Below are 14,051 nucleotides of genomic sequence, written 5' to 3'. Positions count from 1 at the left end.
ATTAGGTAATAGCATTCTGTCAATGTTAAACTTTCTGAATTTCATAATCGTGTAAGAGAATATTCCTGTTCTTAGGAAACAGATTTTGAAGCATTTGAGGGTAAATAAGCATGATTTCTACAATTAAATCTCAAAAGATTCAGGAAAAATATACATATATATGCAGATATGTGCATATATATGACACATAGATACAGAGACCTATAGATAGACAGATAGGAAGTAATAAATGACATGTGGCAAAATGTTTTTCTAGTTGATGTATTTGATTAAAGTGTATATGGGAGTTGTTTGTACTATTCTTGCAGCTCTTCTAGAGTTTGATATTATTTCAAGAACAATATTTAAAAAGCATTGCTGAAAACAACACAAAAAATTAATCTCAGATGTATCCATGCCCTTGAGGATAAGTTAAAAATGAAATCCCATTCCCGCTTTCCCACATTAACAACAGCCTTTCGGTGACTCACATTGGTTGTAAGAGTGATGGGGCATGGAGACTGGCTGAGCTGAGACTCAGATGAGCACTATTATTTGGGGAAGAGTAGTTTTTAATTGGGGGAGGAAGAAAAAGTTTAGCTGGAAGTTTGGGTGCAAAGGAAGAGAAGAAATGAACTAGCATGTACCTCCCACAACCACCACCAGCAGCCAGCCCCCTGGGTTGAATTTGAGCGTCCATAGTTGGCAGTGAGCACCAGAAGCTGATGTCAGTGTTTTAAGAGCTACTGGGGGCCTCTGAACATAACAGCATTGATTTGGGGTCAAGATGACACAGTGTGGCACAGATTTGAGGGAGGGCCGTTATCTCCACCTCTGCACAGAACCCACTCCTACTCTGGCACCCTGCAAAACAGCAGCAACTTTTGGACAATTAGGAAACAGCAGCACCTTATATTGAACACTGGTCTCATCACAAAGGATAGTGTCCACCTAAGCAGTGAGGAAGTGCCTTGCAGGGATTTGTGGGCAGCACGTGTCCGCAAGAGACAGTTTAGCCAAAAGGATATGTAGGCTGTGTGGGGTCTGCCACTGAACAATTGGTTTGTGACACATTTAAACCGTGGTCAACAATGGAGTTTCCTAGGTTCCTGATTAAAAATAAAAAATGTTTAAAGAGGCTACTTATTCTATAAATATTACCTCATGTTATTTGAAAAATTATTTGAGGAGGTCTGCTAGTTTGCTAGGGATACCATAACAAAATATCAGACTGGGTGGCTTAAACAACAGAAATTTACTTCTGGAGGCTAGAAGTCTGAGATCAAAATGCCATCAGGATTGCTTTTGCTGTAGGGCAGGCGAGCCCCAAAGTGGGGCTTAGCCTGTGAGGGTTCTTGACTTTGCCTAGGAAAAAATTCAAGGCCAAACCAGAGGTAGAAGGAAACAGCTTTATTGAAGAGGCAGCGTTACAGCTTTGTGACTGCTCCTGCATACCAGGGCTACCCTGTAGGCAGAGAGTAGTACTCCAGGGCAGTTTTGCAGTCATATTTATACCCACTTGTAAGTGCATGCAGATTAAGGGGTGACTTATGCATAAGTTCTAGTAAATTTTGTGTCATTGGGTCAGTGCCATGGAAAGGGGCAGTAACTCATGGGTGTTGCTGAGTAGTGACAACTTGCTAGCAGCCCCCACTCACTCTCAGCGCCTCCTTGGCCTCAGGGTCCACTCTGGTCACGCTCGAGGAGCCCTTCAGCTCACCACTGTGCTGTGGGGGCCCCTATCTGGGGCTTGCCAAGGCCGAAGCTGACTCCCTCTGCTTATGGGGAGGTGTGGAGCAGGAAGCACAGGCAGGAGGCGGGGCTGTGCGTGGCTAGTTCAGGTTCCACGTGGGTGTGGGCTTGGGGCCCTGCACTTGTCAGTGGCTGGCCAGCACCTGCTGGGTTTGATCAGGGGACGAGCTCCCTCTGGGCTGCTGGAGTGCCTGGGCTAGGTGACACAGAATGCTGTGGCGAGTGCTGGTGAGAGGTGAAGCCAGATGGGCTTCTCGGTCAGGTGGCGTTTTGGAGAACTTTTGTGTCTAGCTAAAGGATTGTAAACGCACTGATCAGCACTCTGTCTAGCTAATCTAGTGGGGACTTGGGGAACTTTTGTGTCTAGCTAAAGGATCGTAAATGCACCAATCAGCACTCTGTGTCTAGCTAAAGGTTTGTAAACTTTTTTTCTCTAATGGGAAGATAGAACACAGGGAGCTACTCAGTTTGCTCCCAACACCCCTTTCCAGCCACTCACTGGACCTCCCTTGGCAAGTACTCTAGGAGTATGGGAAAATGAAAACAACAAATTCACACACTTTTTTAACATACACAACCAGTTCTGTCTACCCAGCCAAGGTATATTCTTCTTATGTGGAACATCAACCTGTATCTGCCTCCCCACTAACTGGACAGACACCTGCACCTTAGTCCTTCTAAGTCCAGCACTAGCCTTGCCCCAGGAAATCAGACGTTATCAGTACCCCTCAAAGCTCAAGTCCGTCAGCACAGAGTCATACCACTAATACCCCTACTTATAGGGTTAGGAATGGCTACTGCTACAGGAACTGAAATAGCCAGTTTACCTACTTCATTATCCCACTACCACACACTCTCAAAGGACTTCTCAGACAGTTTGCAAGAAATAACGATATCTATCCTTACTCTATAATCCCAAATAGACTCTTTAGCAGCAGTGACTCTCCAAAACCACCGAGGCCTAGACCTCCTCACTGTTGAGAAAGGAGGACTCTGCACTGTCTTAGGGGAAGAGTGTTGCTTTTACACTAACCAGTCAGGGATAGTATGAGGTGCCGCCTGGCATTTAAAGGAAAAGGCTTCTGAAATCAAACAACGCCTTTCAAACTCTTATACCAACCTCTGGAGTTAGGTAACATGGTTTATCCCCTTTCTAGGTCCCATGGCAACCATCTTGCTGTTACTCACCTTTGGACCCTGCATTTTTAAACTTCTTGTCAAATTTGTTTCCTCCAGAATCAACGCCATCAAGCTACAGATGGTCTTACAAATGGAACTCCAAATGAGGTCAACTAACAACTTCTACCAAGGACCCCTGGACCAACCCCACTGGCCCTTCCACTGGCCTAAAGAGTTCCCCTCTGGAGGACACTACAACTGCAGAACCCCTTCTTTGCCCCTATCCAGCAGGAAGTAGCCAGAGCGGTCATCAGCCAAATTCCCAACAGCAGTTGGGGTGTCCTATTTAGAGGTGGGATTGAGAGGTGACAACATGCTAGCAGCCCTCGCTCACTCTTGGCGCCTCCTCAGCCTTGGTGTCCACTCTGGCCATGCTCAAGGAGCCCTTCGGCCTGCCGCTGCGCTGTGGGGGGCCCTCTCCGGGGCTGGCCGAGGCTGGAGCTGGCTCCCTCTGCTTGCAGGGAGGTGTGGAGGGGGAGGCGAGGGCGGGAGCCGAGGCTGTGTGCAGCACTCTCAGGCCGGCAGGGGTTCCAGGTGGGTGTGGGCTCAGTGGGCCTGCACTTGGCACAGCTGGCCGGTGCCTGCTGGGATAGATCAGGGAATGAGCTCCCTCTGGGCTTCTGGAGTGCCCAGGCTAGGTGCAGCAGAGTCCTGCAGTGAGTGCTGGTGAGAGGTGAAGCTGGCTGGGCTTCCAGGACGGGTGGGGACTTGGAGAACTTTTGTATCTAGCTAAAGGATGGTAAACGCACCAATCAGCACTCTGTGTCTAGCTAAAGGTTTGTAAATGCACCAATCAGCACTCTCTATCTAGCTAATCTAGTGGGGACTTGGGGAACTTTTGTGTCTAGCTAAAGGATTGTATACACACCAATCAGCACTCTGTGTCTAGCTAAAGGTTTGTAAATGCACCAATCAGCACTCTGTGTCTTAGCTAATCTAGTGGGGACTTGGAGAACTTTTTTGTCTAGCTAAAGGATTGTAAACACACCAATCAGCACTCTGTGTCTAGCTAAAGGTTTATAAACGCACCAATCAACACCCTGTCAAAACAGACCAATCAGCTCTCTGTAAAATGGACCAATCAGCTCTCTGTAAAATGGACCGATCAGCAGGATGTGGGTGGGGTCGGATAAGGGAATAAAAGCAGGCTGCCTGAGGAAGCAGCAGCAATCTACTCTGGTCGCCTTCCACACTGTGGGTTGTGGAAGGGTTGTTCTTTCGCTTTTTGCAATAAATCTTGCTGCTGCTCACTCTTTGGGTCCGCACTACCTTTATGAGCTGTAACACTCACTGCGAAGGTCTGCAGCTTCACTCCTGAAGTCAGTGAGACCATGAACCCACCAGAAGGAAGAAACTCTGGACACATGTGAATATCTGAAGGAACAAACTCTGGACACACCATCTTTAAGAACTGTAACACTCACGGGTCCGTGGCTTCATTCTTGAAGTCAGCCAGACCAAGAACCCACCAATTCTGGGCACATTGCCATGACAATGGTAAATTGACACAGCACACTGATGGGTGTGTCTGATTGAAGGGTATTGAAGGGTGCCTCCTCCTCACTCTCCACCACCGTTTTAGCTAGTCCTCCATCTGGTCTGATGTCTAAGCCCCACTTCTGGAGTCCAGTCCTGCTGCGTGCTTCAGTTTCCTCTGAGGCCTCTCTCTGTGTCCTGCAGATGGTCACCCTCTTCCTCCTCTTCACATGGTCATTTCTCTGTGTACAAATGTGCTGCGGGTGTCTCTCTTATGTGACTAGATTTCTTCTTATAAAGACACCAGTCAGATTGGATTAGGGCCCATCCTAACAGCCTCATTTTAGATTAATCACGTCTTTAAAGGCTCCATCTCCAAACAGTCACATGGTGAACTACTGAGGAGGCTAAGTCTTCTACATATGAATTTGGGGGAACACACTTCAGTCCATAACAAGAAGTATCCAATTTTCATAGCAGTAACTACAAACTCCCAGAGCAGCTACATAATCTAGAGAAACGTGGCTCTGATTCTAAGGAAAACAGGGTTACAATGCTCAAGCACTTGTTTTTTTTTTGAGCTGGAGTTTCGCACTTGTCAGGCAGGCTGGAGTGCAATGGTGCCATCTCAGCTCACTGCAACCTCTGCCTCCCAGGTTCAAGCAATTCTCCTGCCTCAACCTCCCGAGTAGCTGGGACTACAGGTGTGTGCCACCGCACCCGGCTAATTTTTGCATTTTTAATAGAGACGGGGTTTCACCATATTGGCCAGGCTGGTCTCGAACTCCTTACCTCAAGTAATCCACCTGCCTCGGCCTCCCAAAGTGCTGGGATTACAGGGGTAAGCCACCGCACCCAGCTCAAGCACTGTTATACGTAAGAAAAATAGGCCAGGCAGGCCTAGTGGCTCACACCTGTAATCCTGACATTTTGGGAGGCTGAGGTGGGCAGATCACTTGAGCCCAGGATTTGGAGACCAGCCTGGGCAACATGGTGAAAATCCATCTCTACAACAAAATCCAAAAATAAAAAATTAGCTGGGAATAGTGGCATGTGCCTGTAGTCTCAGCTACTCAGGAGACTAAGATGGGAGGATTGCTTGAGCCCAGGAGGTTGAGGTTGCAGTGACTCATATCACACCACTGCACTCCCACCTGGATGATGGAAGGAGACCCTATCTCAAAATAGTAACAATAATAATAATAATAGAAAAAATAGGCCAGGCATGGTGGCTCACACCCATAATCCCAACACTTTGGGAGTCTGAGGCAGGCAGATTGCTCAAGTCCAGGAGTTTGAGACCAGCCTGGGCAACATGGCAAAACCCAGTCTCTACCAAAAAAAAAAAAACACACACACATATATATATACACACACACACACAAAATTAGCTGGGTGTGGTGGCACGTGCCTGTAGTCCCAGCTGCTTGGGAGGCTGCAGTGAGCTATGATCACACCACTGTATTCCAACCTGGGCAGCAGAGAGTGACCCGGTCTCAAAAATAATAAGAATAAGAAATAAAGATAAAATAAAGAGAACCACCACTCTTTCAAGCACAGAGCATATTTTACTTAGTTTTACAATCAAATGTAAGTGGAGATCAGATTCCTATAGGAAGCTGCAGGTTTGTTCTAAACAGCAGAGAGACAAACCAACCAAGGTGGGCGGTATGAAAGAGTGGACACAACTGAACAACGTGCGTGGGGCACTCGGTTCTATAAACCTCAACAACGTGTAGGGTCATTATCAAGTAAAACCACTGAAGTGGCCAGGCGCGGTGTCCCACGCCTATAATCCCAGCACTTTGGGAGACCAAGGTAGGTGTATCACCTGAAGTCAGGAGTTTGAGATCAGCCTGGCCAACATGGTGAAGCCCCATCTCTACTAAAAATACAAAAAATTAGCCAGGTGTGGTGGTGGGCACCTGTAATCCCAGCTACTTGGGAGGCTGAGGCAGGAGAATCACTTGAACCCATGAGGCGGAGGTTGCAGTGAGCCGAGATGGCACCCCTGCACTCCAGCCTGGGCAACAAGAGTGAAACTGTCTCAAAAAGAAAGAAAAAAAAAAAAACACTAAAGTGTGACAAAATAGCTCTAAACTGAAAACAACATAAATCTCCACCCACAGTAGAATGGGTAAATCCATTGCTTTTCTTTCCTACACTGGAATACTACACATCAATGAAAACCAACAGATTACTGCTATTAATACATAGATGATTCTCACAGATTTCATACTGAGTGAAAGAAATCAGTCACAAAAGAATACATATAGTAAGATTCCATTTACATGAAACTCAGGAACAGGCAAAACTAATCCATGATGATAAAGGCCTGAATAATGATGACCTTGGTTTGAGAAAGGGGCAAGAGAGAGCGTGGTAGGAGCTGGAAGTAGTCTGTACCTTGCTTGGTCTGGATGGTGGTCATAGGGGTGTATACATTTATAAAAATTATCATGTGATATATGTAAGATTTATGTATTTTACTAGATATAAGTTACATATTAATTGGAAGAATTTAAAATGCTGCAATGTGGTGGCACACACCTGTAGTCCCAGCTACTCGGGAGGATGAGGCAGGAGAATCACTTATACCCAGGAGGCAGAGGTTGCAGTGAGCCGAGATCGCACCACTGCACTCCAGCCTAGGCGATGGAGCGAGACTGTCTCAAAAAAAAAAAAAAAAATTGCTGCAGTGTACAGGAAATCAGTAAATGCACCCTTATTACAGTTGTAGTTTTGTTTATCAAACAAGCATTTGAATATTCTGTGGACTGGCAGTTACCAAGGCTGTATTAAGTAGGATTTCCCTGAATATTTTTTAGTATATATCAATAAACATTTGTGCTTCCCAGCTAGGGTTAATTTAAACCAGAAATCTTTCAACAGTCTTAAATGTAATCTTACACATCATACAGTTGGCTAGCCAGAGAACCACAAAAACAGATAGAGACACATTCCAAAGAGAAAATCTCTCTCTCAGCTTCATCATTGGAAAAATGTAGACTGGACAGTAGGAGTTGAATGATTTTTGTGGAAGGGATTATCACAAACAAATCATCACCTCTGCAAGCTTTTCACACAGGTCTTTAGAGTGGCCTGCAGGACCTGGCCTACCCACTCCCCGTCCCCACCCTCCTCCTCTCTGAACTCATCTCACACCATTCTCTTCCTTTCCCACTCCACTCCAGACACACTGTCCTCCTTGCTGTTTCCCAAACTCAGCAAGCACACTCCCTCCTCAGGGGCTGTGCCTTTGCAGGTCGGTCTGCATTCCCCCAGAGATCCACATGGCTCCTTCCTTTTCTTCAGGACATTCATAAAATTCCACCTCAGTTCCCTGGCCACCCTATCAAAATGTGCAGTCAGAGACCCACTTCATCCCCCTATTCCTGGCTTTATTTTTATACCCAGCATGTTTCACATTTAAGCATCCACAGGTATTCTTTGTTATCTTGTTTGTTATTTGTAGAGATTTTTGTCCATTTTGCTCACTTTTTTTGGTTTGTTTTTTGAGGCAGGGTCACGCTCTATTGCCCAGGCTGGAGTGCAGTGGCATGATCACAGCTCACTGCAGGCTCAGCCTCCCGAGCTCCAAAGATCCTTCACTTTAGCTGGGACAGGGACTACAGGCATGCACCATGATGCCAGATCAATTTTTGTATATTTTTGTAGAGATGGGGTTTTGTCATGTTGCCCAAGCTGTTCTTGAACTCCTGAGCTCAAGCAATCCACCCGCCTCAGCCTCCCAAAGTGCTGGGATTGGGGTTTGAGTCACCACACCCGGCCTTTGTTCACTTCTTTATCTCCAGGACTTAAAACATGGTCTGCACTCAATAAATATTTGTTAAATAAATGATTTTTTAAACATCCTGCTATTTAACCCTATTTGCTTCTATGTATCAGTTCACATATATCAGGAGAAGCCTCAAGATTTAAAAATCTTCACTCAGAAAAAAAAGAACTATTGAGGAGAGAAAGATAAGGCACACACATCTCTCTCAAATAGTTACTGGTCACCAATGTATGCTTTCAATCTCCTTTCAGAATTTTTTAATGAATTTCTCTTTTAAAATGAATTATCTGTTTCATTGTAGATGCAATTTTCTCTCTTTCAGTAGTCGGTTGCAGGGTAGGTAGGAACGGCAACCAAAGATAGAGAATGGTCCAATTCAATTGTTGACTTAATTTTGTAATTCTCTCAAATCTTCTATTAGCAGAATCTATCACTCTCTCTTTTTTAAACTGAGTCCAATCCTATTTCTAAAACCCCTCCTCCAGGGCCAGGTCAAGACACATAGGTTTCCTTGGAAGGCTAATTATTTGAGATCGCTCTTCAAACAGTTATTCTTCAAAGATCTGTTCCAGAAGCACAGAGAAATTGATTTTCTGCCAGCAAAATTTATTTACTTCCTGGCTTATGTTCTCAATTAAAAGTTTATTACATGTTCTGCACATAATAAATTTTTTAACTTCTTTAGAAACATTTTTTACAATTTACTCCACCTGGATAATTAGATGCTCACCCTCACTCAGGATAGAGGTAGATTTCATAGAGTAATAGCAATAAAAATTTAAAGTTCTGTTTCCGTATTGGCAATACGTTTCTCCTTTTCTACAGTCCCTCTTCATTTTTCTTTGATGATTCTGTTTTTCAAATCAGCACGTTCAGAAGTGTGTCAAAGGTTTAAATTTTAGACACAAAATACATGGCTTATTTTCCCGAAACAACATTATGCCCTGCACTTTTTCAGATTCGGAATTTGAGTGCACTGACGACTGGCTAAAACCACATATTAACCAACTGCTATAAAAGTTGGAAATGTGTCTGGTTGCACCATGCAAACTCCCTATGCTGTACTCCAAATATAATCAAGAAAGCAAGCTAGTACCAGTGCAGACTTATCTTCAAATTTCCAAGCTTTATAAAGATTGACTTACATTTTGCCGCTTACACAGACATCACAATTGAAAACCATGTTTCCAATTAATTCCAAAGATGTTCAGAACCCTTATTAGGCTGGCATCCTTGGAAGCGAAATTTTTCCTTCCACTCTGCCTTAACCCACCTACAGCATTTCATTTTGTGAGGCAAATTTACTTTCATAATTCTCCAACTTGTTTTTCTTGTTCGGGATTCTCAGTGAAGTCCACAGCTCTTCCCCACCACCCCCATGCTCCCTCCAGCCTAGATCTCCCTCTAGCCACTGGTTCTACCTTGCTGACCTCTGAGTTTACCGGCCACCTGCTGACACTAGGGAGGTCCTGACATAATCACAGAGACTGGGGAGGTCAAGTGCATTGAATTTCTTCCGCTTCCTAAACACCTAGGAACCTGCACTAGAGTGTTTAACTAACAACATCTACCCACCAGGGGGCGCCCCTCGACTAGCAGTGCCGTCTGATTGCCTGTCTTTTACAGTTCTCCCTGGCCACGCCTGTAGTTCAAATAGTTTGAGCACTCCTTAACACAGCTCTTTAAAATGGAAAAAGAAGGCCATTTATTGAATACATGGACAAAAAGAAGCAGATAATACCCTTAGGGTATAATTCGTCTCAGATTTTAGTATTTTTGCCCTTGGGAAAGCTATGGCTTGCTGTGAGAGGGGCTTTACTGCCACCTCCTGGATCACGGCTTGACAGCACCGGGCAGTACTGAGCAGAGCCAAGGCAGTGCGGTGTCATCCTAGTGAAATGGATGTGAGGTCAACGGCGCAATCCCAGCGCTCAGATCTTTCATAACTTTCCTTAAATAATTCCTGTCCATCCAAGCAGAACTGACATCTCCTTCATCCCTCTGCCTCAGGAGGGAGACGTGTTAATCTCTCGTTGACTTATTTCCTCCCAAAACCCAGAAGAAGAAAGGGGACCTATCTTACTTAAAACAAGTGTAGTTTTTAAAAAAAATACATTCTGGGCAGGGCGCGGTAGCTCACGCCTGTAATCCCATCACTTTGGGAGGCCGAGGCGAACGAATCACGAGGTCAGGAGATCGAGACCGTCCTGGCTAACACGGTGAAACCCCGCCTCTACTAAAAGTACAAAAAATTAGCCGGGCGAGGTGGCGGGCGCCTGTAGTCCCAGCTACTTGGGAGGCTGAGGCAGGAGAATGGCGTGAACCGAGGAGGTGGAGCTTGCAGTAAGCCGAGATCGCACCACCGCACTCCAGCCTGGGCAACAGAACAAGACTCCGTATCAAAAAAAAAAAAAAAAAAAAACCTTTCTGGTCGGGGGCAGTGGCTCAAGTCTGTAATCCCAGCACTTTGAGAGACCGAGGTATGCGAATCACCTGAGGTCAGGAGTTCGCGACCAACCCGGCCAACATGGCGAAACCCCATCTCTACTAAAAATACAAAAATTAGCCAGGCGTGGTGGTGCACGCCTGTAATCCCAACTACTCGGGAGGCTGAGGCAGGAGAATCTCTTGAACCCGGGAGGCGGAGATTGCAGTGAGCCAAGATCACTCCACTTCACTCCAACCTGGGCAACAGCAGGAGACTCGTCTCAAAAAAAAAAAAACCTGGCTGGGTTGCATTTCTCAAAAATCATTTTTTAGCCACAATATGTCTTGAGCCAAACCATATTATCTGAATCTGGTTTTTCCCTTATTGTCAGATATAGGAAAACCATCTATAGAGGGAAGCCTCCAACACTCAAACTAAAATCTGCTTTACCTTTTTTAAAGACCTTAATATCTTTTATTCACAGAAGGAATTCAAATGACCAATATATATACATAAAATATATCAGAATATGTGTAACCTCAGTAGTAATCACGAAAACGTAAACCAAAGCAAGGTAAGTTTCACCCATCTATCTGGCCAAAATGGAAACTATTAATATCTAACGTGAGAAAATTTTCTCATATACTGTTGGTGAGAATATAAATTAGTACAGTCTTTTTGAGGGACAATTTGGCAGAGTCAATCCAAATCTAAAATAAAGCATTCCTTTTGCAGCTTCAAAAAATGTCCATCTCTGGTTAGCCCTGTGATAATTTTTCCAATGTCCATTCTGTGCCTGCCCTGCTTTGTGGAAGCCATGTGTTTCCATGGGTGGGCTGCTATTGGCCTAAGCCAATCAGTATGATCCAGTTTCCCTTTGATTCCATTATTAATTCCGGGAAAGGAATTTAACAGAGGCCCAAGGTTCAAGTCATCAGTGATTGTCATTCACCTGACTACTGTGATTGATTCAGGGGTGAGCCTAATCCAAATTAGGCTCAATAACAGTGAAGTGTTGTTTAATGACTGGGGAAACCCCTTGTCTTCTCCTCTAGAAGTAAATGAGGAGGCATGTAGCTCCAGGAGTCTAAGCTCTCAATGTTATATTATCTAAACAGGTTTTAAAAATTAATTCCAGGCCGGGCGCGGTGGCTCAAGCCTGTAATCCCAGCACTTTGGGAGGCCGAGACGGGCGGATCACGAGGTCAGGAGATCGAGACCATCCTGGCTAACACGGTGAAACCCCGTCTCTACTAAAAAAATACAAAAAACTAGCCGGGCGAGGTGGCGGGCGCCTGTAGTCCCAGCTACTTGGGAGGCTGAGGCAGGAGAATGGCGTAAACCCGGGAGGCGGAGCTTGCAGTGAGCTGAGAACCGGCCACTGCCCTCCAGGCCGGGCGACAGAGCGAGACTCTGTCTCAAAAATAAATAAATAAATAAATAAATAAATAAATAATAAATAAATAATTCCAGCTCTAAATAACCGTAATCATATATTTATTTCAACACTCACGGCTCTATCATTTATTGAGTGACAGTGAATCAATTCCTTAAGTTTTCTAAGCCTATTATCTTGCCTACAAAACATAAATAACATTCCTACTTTCATAGGGTTATTACTATTGTCACATAGAAATCACTGTGCTACATAAGGTTCCCCATCTTTATAGATTTAAAAATTCAGTGAGGCAGTGACACTGGGTATTGATTGTTCTTGCCTCTGTGTTTTCAGAATCTAACCCTGACTCTTCTGGTGGGTTGAGGAGCAACTTAACACCTTTCAATAAATGGCTTTTCTAGTTAAAGAAAAAAAAAAAATTGGAGGGGAGATAAGTATACATGTAAACAAAAAGAGTGAGAAGCCAAGGAGGACAACTAAAAACGGGCTGAGGAGGCCGGGCATGGTGGCTGTCTCCTGTAATTCTAGCACTTTGGGAGGCTAAGGAAGGAGGATCGTTTCAGCACAGGAGTTAAACACCAGCCTGGGCAACATAGTGAGACCCTGTCTCTATACAAAATAATAATAATAAAATAAAATAACAGGTTAAGGAGGGAAGTGACGAATTAAAACATTATTTTGTGGGAGTCAAGGGATAGTTTTAAATCCTAGCAGCAAGATTAATGAAGATCACTTTCCAGGTCTAGAGCAAGTGTGATAGCTGGATGGAGGTAAACTGATCTGAAAGCCTGTTCTCCGGACTGATAGGAGATCCTACCCTAGCTTAGGGATAGGAAAACATGCTGAATTGAGATATATTGTTTTCATTTCCCTGAACCTTTCTTATATGTTCATGTTAATTGACAATACATTTTCCAAAATGTTACCAGAAACTTCACTTCTACAGGAGATGACCCTGAGTGCAAAAGTAGAGAATATAGAAATTAAGAATGTGCAATGGGCAAAACTAAATTTTCACTGAACACAAAGAAAAATGCCGTTTTGTGGATGGGTTTTTGTTTTAAAAGAAAATTTCTCAGAATATATTCAACATCAGATATCCACAAATATCTATAAACACAAAACACAAGTTACCCACAAGTGATAACATAAGGTACTTACTTCTCAGAGGGCATGTTAAGAAAAAATATGCTGTACATTAATTACATTTTCAAGTTATTTCATGTCTGAAGCTATCAACAGAAAAAATAAGACCCTTGAGAAAACAATGTGAGAACATAATTTTTTATTCATATAGAGGAGTGTTAAGCACCCTCTTCTAGTGCAAAAACACTTAATGCAAAAAAAACAGAAAAATTCATTTAGTCCATTTCACTAAGACTAGCCTAAAGTCTTAGGAGCAGTGCTCTGTTTCTTCTCTAATCCCCTGACCATGGTTCAGTTATATAGAGGAGGGCTTAGAAAACAAATCGATCACATTTTTCAATCTAGTCTAATACATAGTATATTACAAGTCCAGCCTTATATTTTAGCACCACTAAGATAAAGAAACCAATAATGAAAGTCACATAAGAAAACACATTTTCTATGTTCCATTTCAATGGGAAGTCAGATATTCTAAGCAAGCAAGGGATTCTCGGTCAGGAAAACCAGGTTCTGTCACAACTTTTACCAGTTAGTCTTTACAAGAAATGTTGTTTTATGACCATGCTGCTTATATCACCAGCTATACAAGAAAATTAGCTTGTCACCCCTACATCCAAAGTTTTCAAGAAGAATTAACAGATTTCAAACTTATTTGTTAAATATCATACAGTAGTGTATATATTATTTATAGCCTCTTAATTAATCTAAACTAAAACCATCTATGGAGCCCAGTAAGATAATATTTATTAATTTTAAAACATACATACACACAGCAAGCCCACTGCTCCCCAACAGTACATACACATATTCCCTATAGCGTATGACTAAATCATATCCTTGCAAGAGAAACTAAATAACCTTAAACTTAAAAAAAGGATCAATTTGGTTCAATA

Source organism: Rhinopithecus roxellana, chromosome 2 (assembly GCF_007565055.1).
Source record: "Rhinopithecus roxellana isolate Shanxi Qingling chromosome 2, ASM756505v1, whole genome shotgun sequence".
NCBI classification, from domain to species: domain Eukaryota; kingdom Metazoa; phylum Chordata; class Mammalia; order Primates; family Cercopithecidae; genus Rhinopithecus; species Rhinopithecus roxellana.
This window is presented reverse-complemented; position numbering follows the sequence as displayed.